This window comes from Pteropus medius, unplaced genomic scaffold, assembly GCF_902729225.1.
Source record: "Pteropus medius unplaced genomic scaffold, Ma_sr-lr_union100, whole genome shotgun sequence".
In the NCBI taxonomy this organism is placed as follows: domain Eukaryota; kingdom Metazoa; phylum Chordata; class Mammalia; order Chiroptera; family Pteropodidae; genus Pteropus; species Pteropus medius.
This window is the reverse complement of record NW_024348531.1, coordinates 571,191-586,160: the sequence shown is the minus strand read 5'-3', so window position 1 is coordinate 586,160 and position 14,970 is coordinate 571,191. Positions and strand designations below refer to the sequence as shown.

General features: G+C 39.5%; 1 long non-coding RNA gene across 1 annotated transcript; it reads right to left on the bottom strand.

Moving 5' to 3' along the window:
• Nucleotides 1-11,648, bottom strand: LOC120616453 (uncharacterized). Its single transcript, XR_005656606.1, has 2 exons — nt 11,290-11,648; nt 1-3,148 (listed from the first exon to the last, which is right to left on the bottom strand). It is a non-coding gene; the product is annotated as an uncharacterized LOC120616453 (long non-coding RNA).
• Between the last annotated feature and the right edge of the window lie 3,322 nt (nt 11,649-14,970).

Sequence of the window (14,970 nt, the reverse complement as noted above, 5' to 3'; positions counted from 1 at the left end):
AAAGTAATAGTTTTATTGGAAAGATGTTTAACAAATTATGGTAATTCCAGTGCATGTATATACACTTAACAGATTCAACCACAGGATTACATACCATAATGCACACTCAATGCAATGATGGATTTCCACAGTATGCGATACCACCCTAAGAACTGCACCAAGTTTTAAGATCCGAAGACAAAGAAACCCAGAAACTTAGCAAGATATTTACAAATATGGTGTAAGAAGCAGTAAATATTTCAATAGTTTTATTAAATGTCTTCTTTTAGGTATTATAGAGGCTTAGAGGGGAAATATCTGGTAGTCTCTAGATCAAAAATAGGAACTTGAGCAAAAACAAAAAAATCATGCTTTCTAAAAACTTTCCAGGGACTCTGGTAAGACACATAAGCAACTTGGTATACTTCAGAAGTCTTAAATTCTCATTAGTTGACTTTTAGTAATCAATGTTGATGCCATGCTGTTATTTAAATCACTAATGCAAATGCACTGCTCCCTCGGGTATTCCTGCAATGTTTCATTTATAAAAAAAACCTGCAGAAAGAACTCTACTTACACCAAAACAAGGTAGCAAGGAAACAGGTTACCGTGGAATAATAAGGCCCTAAGAAAGGTAGCAGGTCGTATAGTTACCTCCTTGTGGGCAAAATCCCTGCCCTAAAACTATGCAACCTACTACCTCTTCCTAGGAACCCATTTTTTTTCTTGCCGTCTTCTACTTGGCAGATGTACTTTGAATTATCCTGTTAAATTAGGCTTTGGGTTTCATTTCAAATTCAAACCACTGATGCTTTTAAAGCTACTGGCCACATGACCTTAGTAAAAACAATAAATGTATTTGCTGAAAATCAAACCTCATTATGAAGAAACAAAAATTCAATTACATCAGAGGATGCAAACCAGAAGCCTAATATCAAGCCTACCATGTATTGTTGGAGCCACAGACTTTTAAAAACATTTATGTATTACCAAAATTTAAATATCAAATTTCATAAAACCTCCAGCCTCTTTTGATAGACTAGAAAATTCGATAACACTATGTAGTATAAGTCCTGTTTGCCACTGTCAACTGGAACAATTTAACTTATTGCCTGCCTCATTTAGAGGTCATGTGTTTCCTAGATTACAGCCAGCCCCTCCTGGGCTCAGGTATTTATTTTTGATCTTTCAATTATAGTAAATGAAAGTCAACTGTCGCCATCAAAAACAAGCTTTTGGAGACTATCACACTCTTTATAAAGGCACTTTTAAGTGTTTTTAACAAAATATAGTTCTCCATAATTTGATTCACTTACTGGGCCTGGCAAGTAAGAATATGAAATGGGTCCTTGTGTAATTAATAAAAGATATAAATTCATTTTTCTGCATTTAAAGTATTAGTTAAGTTTCTAACTGCAGAGTGGTGATATACACAGTGGAGGCAGCATAAACCACAAAACTCCACAACTGTACTTGCCACACAAACAGGTGTTATTCAACTAGTCAGCTTAACGAAGATTCAGTGAATTTCTTGAACTTTCCCACTTTTCTTTGACACACTCAAAAGTAAAAGCTTCCCATTCCCAACCCCGATTTTTGTATGTTTAATTTATAACAAAGACCAATTCTGGACCATGCAGGTGTCTATCTATATGCCAGGGATGAAACAAAAAGCATAAATTTGGCCCAGACAAATCACCTGGGTTGGGCCCATCCAAGAGAGAATTTGATGTTTTCTGTCATGCAAAGTTCCTGTTGCCAATGGCACTGCACTATGATTATCTTAGATATTAAGATTCAGAATAAGCGAATATATTTGGGAAGAGATAACCTCTCCTTCATCGCCACAGTTGGCCTTTTTCTTTTCCCAAAACAAACAGTAAGCACTTAAAACAAGGAGCTTTTGGCTTTGATTATAAAAGCCCAAGGTAACATATGCTTTGGCCATTGGAAAAAAGCTAAAACATAGGCCTCCTCAAGTGTTAAAATTCAAATAGCCCTTCCTAGCATTATCCTCACATTTTCTTTAAAACAACCATTTAACAGCCTCAGGGGACCTCCCCTTCATGAATAAAAGACTTCAGGTTTGGGGGCAAAGCTGAAGGTCTTTGACACTTATAGAGCCCAACTCCCCTTTTTCCAGGCTGGAGAGATGAAGCCTTCCGAATCAACACAATGATGAAGCACTGCCCAAAGCCACCCAAAAACCCAAACCAGAGAATGAATCATAATCAACCTGACTTCCTTTTGGCTCCAAAAGTGCCTTTCCAGTCTATATTTACCTCTACCACCCAGGACCCCTCCCCACCACCCACACACACACACACACATGTGAAGGAGGATGTGGGTGATGAGCCTATTCACAATTCCAAAGGGGCCTACTCTCCTATTAAGATTGCCTGAAAGTTACTTAATTTCTCCACTCTTCAAGATTTTTAATTTCAAGTTATTGAAATATACATGTGAAAAGTAAAAATGTTAAACCATAGTTTACTGTAAATACACTATATACTTGGACAGAGAAAATCAACAGCTGACATAAACAAACTGTCAATACAACAATGTCAAAAGTTATTCTTCTGAGTTTGAATATCATCTAGATAAAAACAAAATGCAGCAAGTCTACTCCTCAGGGAAGGCAATAGATTGTATAGTTATCTCCTGAACAGGGTAAAATCACTACCCCACAACTATACAATCTACTACCTCACTCTGATAGAGCAATGTTTTCTTCTGGAATGAAGAGAACAATCTTTTCAAAAGAAAATGCAACATAAAATTATAGACATCAAAATAAAAGGTTATTCTGATATACAGAAATGAGAAGCAAAAAGTATCCCCACCCCATCTAGTCTTCTTGCTAAAGTTTGTAATCTCTAAAAGAATTAACAATTTGTACACCACAAAGAAATACCATTTGTACACCATTTTTATACAAGTTAATCGTAAATACTGTACGATTAATTATCAACTTCTTAAGACACCATCAGAATGCAGATTTTTCTATCACGTTAGGAAAGACAGTAGATTGTATAGTTATCTCCCAGTGGTGGGTGTGACCCTAAAACTATACAACCTACTACCTCATCCCACAGTGAAGAGAACATCCAGGGTGAATTTTCCAGCGGAGCACCACAAGAAGGCTTTCTACTCGGCAATCCTGGTTCTCCTGTGTGATTAAAAAAGGGGGAAAAGTATTAAAAGACTTTTTCACTTAATTTGAATGTAAATTTAATTGGAAAAGTTTCTAAACATCAGCAATTTAAATTGTAGCTACATGTATAATCTATGTCATGCTTTCATTTCTTCTATTTGGTTAATATTGTCTTAAATGCTTGGTCATCTAAGTCCACTCTTAATATATATTTAAAGATTCAGAAAGTCTTATATCACTTGACTATTACCAACTTTTGATTTTATTAGTTGCTAAAAATGAAAATTCATAAAATCCCTTATCCTTCCTAAAGAAACAAACAAACAAAAAAATCCATTACAAAGGAATATAAGAACCTCTCTATCAAATTCTAAGACATCAAAAATGCAAGTCCTGTATATCATGCATAATCCACTATTAAACAAACTAATGTACAAAGGGATGATATAAAAATATATACACAATGAGATCCTAATTTTTAAGTTAACCTAACTCATATTTTCCATTACACCAAACACAGTGGTCTGATTAACGAAAACAAAGGTTATATCTTGGATCGGAGTCAGGATCAGGATCCTTTCTTTAGCTAGAAAGATGCTGTGAGGACCAAAGGCAGGAACCAAGATATTTTAATACCTTGGTACAATATTCTGAACTAAGCAATATGATCAGTTTACTTTTAAAATCCAAATCATAAAACCAAATTAATCTAAAGCATACTAAATATTGGTCTCCATTTTAGACTTCATACTTAAGAGGTAACTACTGTAAAGATTACTTATTTTTTAAAGTAGGCACTAAATTTAATGTTAAAGTAGTGACTTATAACCAAAATCTGTAATCAAAAACACTCTCATGATATACAGCTCAATGCAATAGAATTCAAAGTCTAGAAATAAACCCCATACATTTAGTCAACTGGTTTTCAACAAGGGTGCTAAGACAATTCAATGGAGAAAGTTGTCTTTTTTTTTTTTTTCAACAAATAGTGCTGGGACAACTGAATATCCACATGCAAAAGAAATTTGGACCCCATACCTCATACCATATGTAAAAGTAACTTAAAACTAATAACCTATTTTAAAGAAGGGAAAAAGGATTTGAATATACATGTCTCTAAAGACATGGCTCATAAACACAAAGGGCCAATATGTAAATAAGACACTCTATTATTTGTTAGTCATTAGGGAAACCAAAACCAAAACCACAATGAGATACCACTTTCAGACCCACTAGGGTGGCTAAAATTAAAAGGCAGATCAAAAAGTGTTGATGAAGATGTGGAGAAAATAGATCCCTATTAATACTGCTCGTGGGAATTTAAAATGGTGCAGGTGTTTTGGGAAAGTTAAGCAGTTCATCAAAAAGTTACCATGTGACCAAGCAATTTCCCTCAGAGGTATATTCGCAAAAGAATTAAACACAAAAACTTGTACGTTAAGTGTTCATAGCGATACTCATTTGGAGTCAACAATAACCAGGGTTCAAATCCTGGCCCTGCTCACACCCTGCCATTGAAACCTTGTTCAAGTTATTTAGCCTTTCTAGGCCCCTCAGCTTTTCCTAACTGTAATATCAATACGCTAAATTAAATAATCTCTAAGATTAAGGAGACTTACCACATATCCAACATAATAAGGCCCCACACCATGCCTTTTATGTATATCATCTTAACAGTCACCATCTCTATTTTAAAGAGGTGAAAAACTAGTGCTAAGAAGTTTAATAACTTGACCAAATTACGAGAGGTAACACCAAATCTCCAAATTCACTATTTAACCCCATTTCAACTCTTTAAGGCCAGATGATTCAAGGTATGAATATGAAGATAACTGTCACTAAAAATTCAAACCTTTATCGTAAGCAAAAATCTTTCTCCAGAACCAGCATAGTTCTTTCAGCCAACAGGAAAACCGACTGGTACCACTACCCCGACTCCTAGCCCTGACCAATTTTCTCATTTAAAATCTGTTAGAATTTTCATCAAAAACAGGTATCTAAAAATGAAATAAACAAAGAATTTAAGATGTATTCATTTTTTAAATTTTGGCAAGTGTGGCATGCTTACTTTGTACTGTTTTTCTTGATCCAGCAATGTAAATTGGTACCATATTGGTAGTAAGGGATCTGGCAATTCACATACCAAGGGCTATTATAATACTCAATTTTGGGTGAAATATATACAAATATAATCTAAACGTTGATTCTTGATGCGTGAGGGGCAAGAGGAACATATCTACTATGCAGCATCACTATTCATTAGAGCAGTGGTTTCCCACTGTTCCACAATCCACAGTAGAATATTTTATATTTCTAAATAGTACTCATGTCATGTCTATTAATAAATACTAATACAACAAATGAATACTATTCAACTAATCCTCTTATATTTTCTTTTATTATACACAATTTTTATGATCCTCTGATGGTTCTCAGCCTGCAGTTTAAGAAAACAATTACAGCAAATTTTGGAAACTAATATCTAACAGCTGAGGAGGTAATGTTAAAAAAGCTTTCAGAAACAAAGAACACAATCCATATAGTAGAATTTATGAATTATGAGGACCCAAGAAAATGTTCATTAAGAAATATGTTAAATAAAAACCCTAACATGTACAGATCACAACTATATAATGCTTGGCTACTAGAAAAAAGAAAAAGAGTGGGGTAATTAAGCTAATTTATTTTCCATTCTTGAGATTCTCTATAGTTAAAGTGTACTGCAGAATCAGAGAGCTAGTTTGAATACTGGCTTATTTACAGGAAGCCAGTTTCTAGACACATAATGTAATCTCTGGGCCTTTGTTATTTTAACTTATAAAAATCAAGACAAATCTTACAGGGCTGTTAAAGGAAATAGAAATTAAATACAAAACCATTCATTACAATGCCAAGTGCACAGTGGCTGTTCAATATATTGTAGCTGCAACCGTCAGTATTAGATTTTAACTAAAACGTTCTTAGACAAGATGCTATTAGCCAAACTATCTGAATTTGATCTTTCAGATAATTCTTTTTAAAAAAGTAACAAACTTTTATAGCAAATTTCTATCCTTACTCACATACTACCTCAATCTCTAGCTTGCCCCTGCCCACTAAAAATTAGAGTGATTAAAAGTCACAATTCAACTTGGACAAAATGTGTTAAGAAACTGATTTCAGCCCAAAAGAGCAGTACAGGAAAGAAGCTTCCGGCAATGGCTCTGGAATCAAGCAGCTACTTAGTTGCTGCGTCCTTGGGCAAGTTACATAACCTCCCTGTGGTTTAGTTCTCTCATCGCCAATTGGGGAACTGTAACAGCCACAACTCGTGGAGCTGTTCTGGGGACTGGGAACACATGTAAAGCACCTTAATGACCCAGAAGTACTCCACAAATGGTATTATTCTTAATAAATTAAATCAATATGAGAAATTGTCTCATATTGACAAGTTTACGTTCCCAGATATACTTGAGACAGTCAAAAATACTTATCTTCAATTTAAAACATACTGTGTCAATTTAAAATGTGCTGTGAAGAGGCAAATCTACTTCCTAATTATGAATAAACTTGCTTGTCAGTATCTGCAGCTATATCAAGTTTCTGTAACACGTTCACTCCATAACATTCACATTTTAAAGCTACTTATATTTTATTAAATGAACAATGTATATATCATATCATAATGTTTAAATTACTTATATAGTCGACACCTTAAAAAGTCAGAGTTCTTAACCTGCATCCACAATTTCAGGAACCCCCAAAAATTGTACATACAATTTTTCTGCTAAAGTCCATAGCTTTTACGACATCCAACAAAAGCAGGTTAAGTGTCATGGTCCTAAAGACGTATTTGAATATACATTATGAAAACTACATATTAATGAAGTAAAATATACAAATTTCACCTTTGCATTTGTCAATTTTACTAAAGTAATATTTAAAACAAACTAGCTTCTAAATTCTTAAAATCTGCTAAACTAACAATCCAGAAACAGGTATACTCTACTTTCCAAATACTTAAAGAGTTTGAGCTTCCGAGCTAAAACATCTTTCCTGAAGTCTGAATTGCCTACCTTTTACATTAGTTTACATAATCCTATAATAAACGAAGTAGCTCAAAGTTTTAATATTGGCTACTTAATAAATATTTCCTTCAACCTCAAATACTCAGTTGACTATTAATGAATTATCTGATGATGCAGGCCGAATATTAAAACATTATTTTATTATTCATCAAACTCTCCAATAGCACTTTGATTCCTTTGACACAGCAAACAGTATTTTTAGCAATGGATCAATCCATCAATGTAATCTGACTTGTAAAATTGACAAGATAAAGTTTTTGAATATAACTAAGTTTCACTAATAGAAGTTAACCTAATTCTTACCGAAAATCTCCATTTTATATTCTACCAAACATTGCACTAAGCCTGAAATTCATATGAAGTTTTAAAGAGCTAAATACTAGGCTATGTATTCCAAAAGGACTATATATATCCTTCCATTTACTCAGACTCATAGCGAGTACACTAAGATGCTCCTGATTACATGAAGTCATGAAATTTTTTTAAAAGGTAACTAATGGAAAGTCAACTCCCAGTATTCCTTTGTAAATTTTCAACTGCGAACTGTTAATTTGGGGCCAACTTCCCTGGTACAAGCATATTTATTCTATGTTACCACTGTATACCTAAGTAAAGTAAATTCTACTACAAACCCTATAATGCACAGAAATATTTAGGGTAGAGTACTTCACTTGGCTGACTTGTTCTGCTTAACGGTCCTTATTTATATACCATATACCATTTCTCAAGCCTTTAAAATCTCTTGCTTTCCTATCTTTCATTATACTGATGCTTCTAGGTTGAAAAATCACTGTATAATCTACACACCTCCGTAGGCCAAGAAAAAGTAGGATCTAGTTATTAAATCTATATTGCAGTTTACCATAATTAACTGTAGCCTTAGTAGACAATTCATAGTCTACATTGTACAATAGCGAATTCACTAAGCAAAATGTTCCCTCCTATGCATTAAGCAATCAGATAACTGAGGGGGTGGTGGGCTCACAAGTGTACAGATAATATACCTTCCTGATGAACACTAACACAAAGTGGAAAAGGATGACCAATTAACAAAACAAAATGCTCCCAAATCATATTCATCATTAATATCTATCATTTTAAAACAGATCTTCTAAAATCTCTTAAAAGATTGCTAGAGAAGCAAAAATCTCTTAAAAGTGAAGCTGTCAGCTGCCTCAAAATATTTAAATCTTAGACCTAGAAAGGGCCTAAGAAATCACCTGAAGCAATTTCCTCATTTGAAATGAGGCTGTGGAGAGACAGGTAACATTTCTGAATGATAATACAAAACTGCAAATACTCATCTAGAAAAAGTTAATTTTTTAAAAGAAGTTAGACAATCCACTAGAATTACCTATCCTTTTAGCAGCCATTAGCCACATCTAACTTTTAAGCACTGGAAATTCAACTAGCCCAAAATGAGATATGCTGCAACTGTAAAATACAATCTAGATTTCAAAGGCTTAAGTATCCAAAAAAAAAAAAAAAAGTAGTGGCTCTCATTTTCTCTCATTACTTAATGCTTTGAACACCCACACATGCAAAGAGCACTCAGTGACCAGGCCTCCTTTATTCCAGTTGAGGTCACATGAGGCAATGTTGACAACTCATTACGGGGGATCCAGATTCTTCTATTCTCATCTAGATGTGGAAAAATCATCGGCAATTAATATTCTGGGGTGAAAAGCCCTTACTGTCTAAAAGCTTCTCAGACTATTAAAATAGCAAATGATTAGAACGCCCACTGGTCATTAATGGCAAATTTATTTCCCCCAACTCCTGAAAACTGTCACGAGGGGAACAAGCTCTACCAAATATAAATGAAAAGGGATGCTTTTAATACTTCTTGAAGACCAGTGCTATCAATGAAGAAAATACCATTCTTTGAAAAGTGTTTTACAAACTTTTTTGACACCCTCAGAAAAAGATACTTTGCAGAATTATACATGCCTATAGTGGAATCAACTAATATTATCTGTACTTTTAAAAAAATTTCTGATCACCACTCACTAAACCGATTTAATGACCAAATGAATCAGGTCCTACAGTCTGAAACACTGATTTAGATTTAATATTGAGCAATTCCCACTATTAGTAACACTATTACTACATTAGCTATTGAAAAAAAAGTACACAAATATCTAGTGTGCTGTATTCTAACCAGCGGTCCCCAACCTTTTTGGCACCAGGGACAGGTGCTCCTATGAGAATGCCTGATGATCTGAGTGATGCTAGCGCTGGGGAGCAGCTGCAAATACAGATGAAGCCTCCCTGGCTGGCTTGCCCACTGCTCAACTCCTGCTGTGCGGCCCAGTTCCTAAAAGGCCACGGACCCATACCAGTCTGGTACCAGCCCACAGTCCAGGGGTTGGGGCCCTGCTCTAAAGCAAGAATTCTAGTTAATGTTAACCAACAGAATAAAATGCCCACAAAAAGTAAACATTGGAGACCAATTTGAATAATATCGATTTCTTCATTCTGTAAGTCTGAACTCAGTGATTTACAAACTTTCTCTTTTTTGGAAACTTGCAAAATTCTTGAGTCTCTTAAATTTAACAGAGCTTTAATTTTGTGAAGAGGGGGAGGACACACAACCTGTTTCAAGATCAAAGAAAAATACCTTCCAGCTGTCACCACGAAATATCCAAAAATGGTTTTTCTCCCACATCACGTAATAAGGTAATTCTGTACCTTAGTAACACATTTAAAAATGCCATTTAGTCATAACTGAATTCAGAAGAGATCAAGACATTTGTCTCCTCTCAAAAAGCTCTAAATTTTCAAAAATAACTACTTTTAGCAACTGTGTATAAGAAACCAAACACCCTCAAAGAACCAAACTTTACAAAAGTTTACAAGTTTTTGCTTCCTTTACTACGCATATTCCCTGAATATACTGTAAATGAACCTGACTGTCATACATAAGAAAAACGTGGATATAAACAATTAGCTTCTAAATTCCCTACAAATTTAGAATTGAACAGATTTTTTTATACCGTTGCATAACTTTCCGGCCAACAGAAATGCAGGGGACTGCTAAATGAGGTTTTCACTTAGGAACTGAGTGCTAAGAAGGCAGTATTTATCAGCAAAGTTAAAAAAGTAAACTCATCCAGTCTCCTGATTTATTTTAAGAATTTAACAATCACTGTCCGCAGTGCCTTCTTTCCGTTTTCCGACTCTCTCGTAAATGAAAAGTTTATTAAAACACACACCCTCACCTCTGACATAAAAGGCAGAGGACCAGGCCCTACTGTAAAAGTTGGAGAGACAGAAGGCCATTGCTGGCCAAGGACATAAAGGTTACACATTCCTCACACCGGAGCCCGCCAGAGACGTGTATCAGCCGGCCTGCTTCCAAGGTGTGCAGCCCCGACTCAGGGCTGGGGCCGCTGGCGGAGGCCCAGGTCGCCAGGCACGAGCCTGTCCCCCGGGATCCCGCTTCCTCCCTCCGGCCCGCCCGCCTCTCCCAAGGACGGCGGCCGCGATGACCCAGCCGCACCGCAGCTCCAGGATGGAGGCTGCGCTCAGCCAAGCGGATTAGGAGTAGGGAGCGAGACCAGGGCCGCCGGCCCGCACCCACGCGTCCCGGCCCTCCCCTCGCACTTCCTACCTTCCCTCCCGCATCCCAGCCCCCAAGGCCAAGGTCTCCCAGGCCCACAAACTTGATAGCGGAAGTGACGTCAGGGGAACCTGGCGCAGGCCGCAGCCAGTCACGCCACAGAGAGAGGCGGCATTGGCCAATGAGCAACATCCGGGGGCGGGACTTCCCTCGCTCAAGTTTGATTGAAGCGGGGGGAGGGGCGGGGTGAAGAATGTGAAGAATGACCCCTCCCCCGCGGCCCGAGAGGCGCTAGGCGGGAAGGGGAGGGGGTTGGGACCCGCCGCGCCACGCGGCGCCCATCCCCCGCCCCCTCCCGCGCGGCCGCCACCCGCGGTCCTCCTTGAAGCCCGCCCGCCCCGGCCCCCAGGCCTCTGCCGGCCGGTCCACACCGCTCCCCTTCTCTCACTGCCCCTGGCTGGCGGGGGAGGTCCAAAAGAAGAAAAATGGCGACAGGCCCGCGTGCGCCGTCCTTCTACCTTACCCACCTCGGGCTCGCAGAGAAGGCTGCCGCCTACCAGCGCCCGCCGCAAAGACGGTCCGGCCCTCACGCCCGCCGCTGCCCGCCGTCGCTGGTAGCCGCGAGCGAGGACCCGGATGGAAGCCCGGGCGGGCAGGACGCGGCGGCCCGAGGGAAAGCAGCGCGGGCGCCGGGAGGCCGAGGCGGGGGTGGGCACGAGGGCAGCGCGCGAGCCCATTGGTCAGCCCGCCTGACTGACGTGCGCTTCGCCCTTTCACCTTGGCTGAGTGGGGCTCGCCCAGACCTCACTGGAGGGCGGTGGCTGGGCCCGCCCTGCGCTGGGCGAGCCCCGCGGAAGGGCGTGCGGGTCCACCCACCCTGACCAGTCCCCGTTTTCTATTGGACGGCCGAGAGAGTGGCGGGGCGGTGTCCCAACCCCCACACGTGATGTACAGGCACCGTCACGTGGCCACCGAGAGCGCGTTGGGTGGTAGTTCGGTAGTTCCTGCCTTGGGAACGTCCTCCTTGTGTCCCACAAGGGTGGGTCCACAGTTTACCCAGTTGTAGAAGAGACAATCGGGTCAGCTGACAGGTTTTGAACATTCCTGTCTTCATACGCTGTTCAAAGTAATGCTTAATTTTCCTCTTTTAAAATCAACTCAAAGCATAGTTCTTGCATGCCCATTACGACTTTCCCAAACTAGGACCCCACAGAGCGCTGGTTATTGCCTTTTCAGGTCTGGGTCTTTGGCTGGTAGACGCCCCACACACGGGCCTCGCTGTTTTTAACTCACTGATGCTTTGTGCACAAGATCTTTAAAAGAGTAAGATCATTTGCACTCTCATAGTTAATGTATGTTTTTAACAGCCCTTAACCGTGTACCGGATGCGTTTACATTTATGATCTTCTATAAGTATATACGATAAATGCCGGAGGACTTAAGGCACAGAGTTTATTTTGTGGGCTGAAGTAAACAAGAAACTAGAGGAGAGAAAACGAGCTTGGGCCAGAAAGGTGGGCAGGATTTAAAGAGGACTTTTAACTTTAAAAGTGACAAATGACAAATGGGAAAAATAATTTTCTAAAATCTGTAACAGGCAAAACAATTAAAATATATAGTGGTTAGGAGGAAAAATCTGAAACCAGACCCTGAGTTTGAATCCCAGTTCTGCCTTTTCCTTACTACACAGCTATACCATATCGGGCAAATTGCTCATCCTTCCTGTGCCTCAGGCTCTTTATAAAATTATAACAGTACTTACCTTATAGAACTGTAGTAAGGATTAAATGTTGCAAGTACTCAACAGTGCTTGGTATACATAAGCACTACGTGTTTGCTAATATGTTAAGATATAAAGTGGATTTTTTTTTCCCAAATCATTAGGAAAAAAGTGAATATAGACAAAGGATATGAAATGGCAATTCACAAAAGAAATAAAAATGACCAAAAAATATGAAAAGATGTTCGGCCTCATTAGTAATCAAATGCAGATCACAGCCATCTCCCAGTTCATAACCAGTCATCACTTAGTCATGCCGTAAAAAATTATAATGGCGATGTAGATCTATATTTATCAATATGGGAAGACTATCAGGGTTATATTGTTAAGTGATAATTAAGGTTACAAAGTAATATGTATGCCATGACCTTATAAATCTGAAACAACAGTTAGCTCTGCAGTTGCTCATGTTCTTTGCCTTTACACATTTCTGGATTCTTAGCAATGAGTATTGCTTTCATAATCAGGAAAATTATAAATATAAAAGCTATGCCAGAGACACTTAGTTGTTCCCCAATATTTATTGTCTCCTTTTTCTGAGTAAACAGGAACTAGGTTTTTAGGAGACAGAACTAGAATGCCTTTGGATGTAGCTATGCGACTACTTTCTGGCTGCTGAGATGTGAGCAGGAGGATGGGTGGGGTTTCTGGCTTCTGCCCTACAAGGGGAGGGCTTGCCCTCTCTCTCCCTCTATTTGATTTCCGGCTGCCTGGGTGGGATGGGATGTAGTGGAGAGACACATGGAACGAACCCCAGTCCCCTGATGGCATCACAGGGCATCTTCCACTGAGGCTCGGACTTTAAGTAAGAGAGACATGACTTATTTAAGCCCCCCAAAATTTGGGGATACTATCATGAGAAGCTAGCCTGATTAAGTGGGGACATCCACACAGCATGCTCTTCTTCTGCATGTGGGTTCTTAGAAAATGGAGAGGGCATTCTGTGGAAAGAGCACACAGCTTTTGGAATAGAGCAAACATGGATCAAAGACCCAGCTCCTCTTTTCCAGGAGGCACCCTGGGTCAGAGACCTGATGTTCAATTAGATCATAGTAGAGAAGTGATTTAGAACTGCCAAGTGATGAACAGAATCTGGTCTTTAACGATCATTATTTGTAGTGATGGTGTTACCGCTTGGGCGATGTGAAATCCAGCATTGCCCCAGCAGCATGGTGGGGGTCCATAGTTCTTCCCAACCGATGTAGTAGAGAATTACAGGTCAGCGTGATTTGGAAAAAGTAAGACTTATTTACATTTTAGAAGGATATTGGCCACGCTAAGGAAGGCTGCAGCCCTGTGGAATTTGGGAGATGAAAAGATGAAAGACATGGACGTGGTTCCATAGTGTAGTGGTTAGCATGTCTGCTTTACACGCATAAGGTCCTGGGTTTGCACACCAGTGGAGCCATGGTCCATAGTCTACGGCCATGCCACCCCAAACAAGCCCCATGTCTGATCTCGGAAGCTCCACAGGGTTGGGCCTGGTTAGGAGACCACCTAGGAAGACCAGGTGCTGTAGGCATAAATAATAATAATTTAAAAAAATATATATATATATATGAAAGGCAGAGTATGCTCCAAGGGAGGAGCAGGTTTTCAGTGAAGAGAGCTGTAACAATGCAGAAGTGGAAAGTTCATATTTGGGCCATGATGGAAGAGTACAAAGGCAGTACTAGATGATCAGCATGTGAGGTTACCTTGACTGCCAGTTGGCTGCCATATAACACACTGCCCACTGCACATGTGCTTACCCAGAATTCAGTCTATTATAATTAGATTTATGAACTTCCAGGCATAGGCATGACATTATGATAATGGTACAATGAAGCTGAGGTTATGGGTAGTACTTTTTGCTCATGTGTTTGTGGCTGGTTTAGGCAGCAGCTTTTATGGCCTTTGTGCCTCAGGATTTGGGATAATTTATAACCCTAAAAGGGGAGGTGTTTCTGGGAGGTCCTTAAAGAAGGTCTTCGAGTGAGGTTTCTATGGTTACAGAGCAGGGCCTTTGCTCCTGTTGTTCATGCCTGCCTAACTACCTAACTATGGCAAGAGGCAGGAAGAGCAGACATTTGAATCTTCACTTGGGACCAAACAGAAAAAACTACTGGCCAGGCAAACCAGATTGCCCAGTGGCCTGGCCTCAGCCTCCCTCTCTACTCTCCACACTTGTGGTTATACAGCTCCAACCACTCACTGATCAAAACTCCTGGAGTGCTCTTCCCCATCTTCACCTAGCTAGTCCTGGTCATTCAGAGGGCACTTAAACCTGGCCTGCTCAGAGCGACTTTTCCTGACCACCCAGCCTCACCACCCCCCATCACTAGTTCAGTACTCTATTTTTATACCTTCGGCATTTTAACACTCTCTGAACCCATCTTGCTTTTTTGTTCTTCCCCCAAGAGAGCAAGAACTTTGCATTTTCACAGCT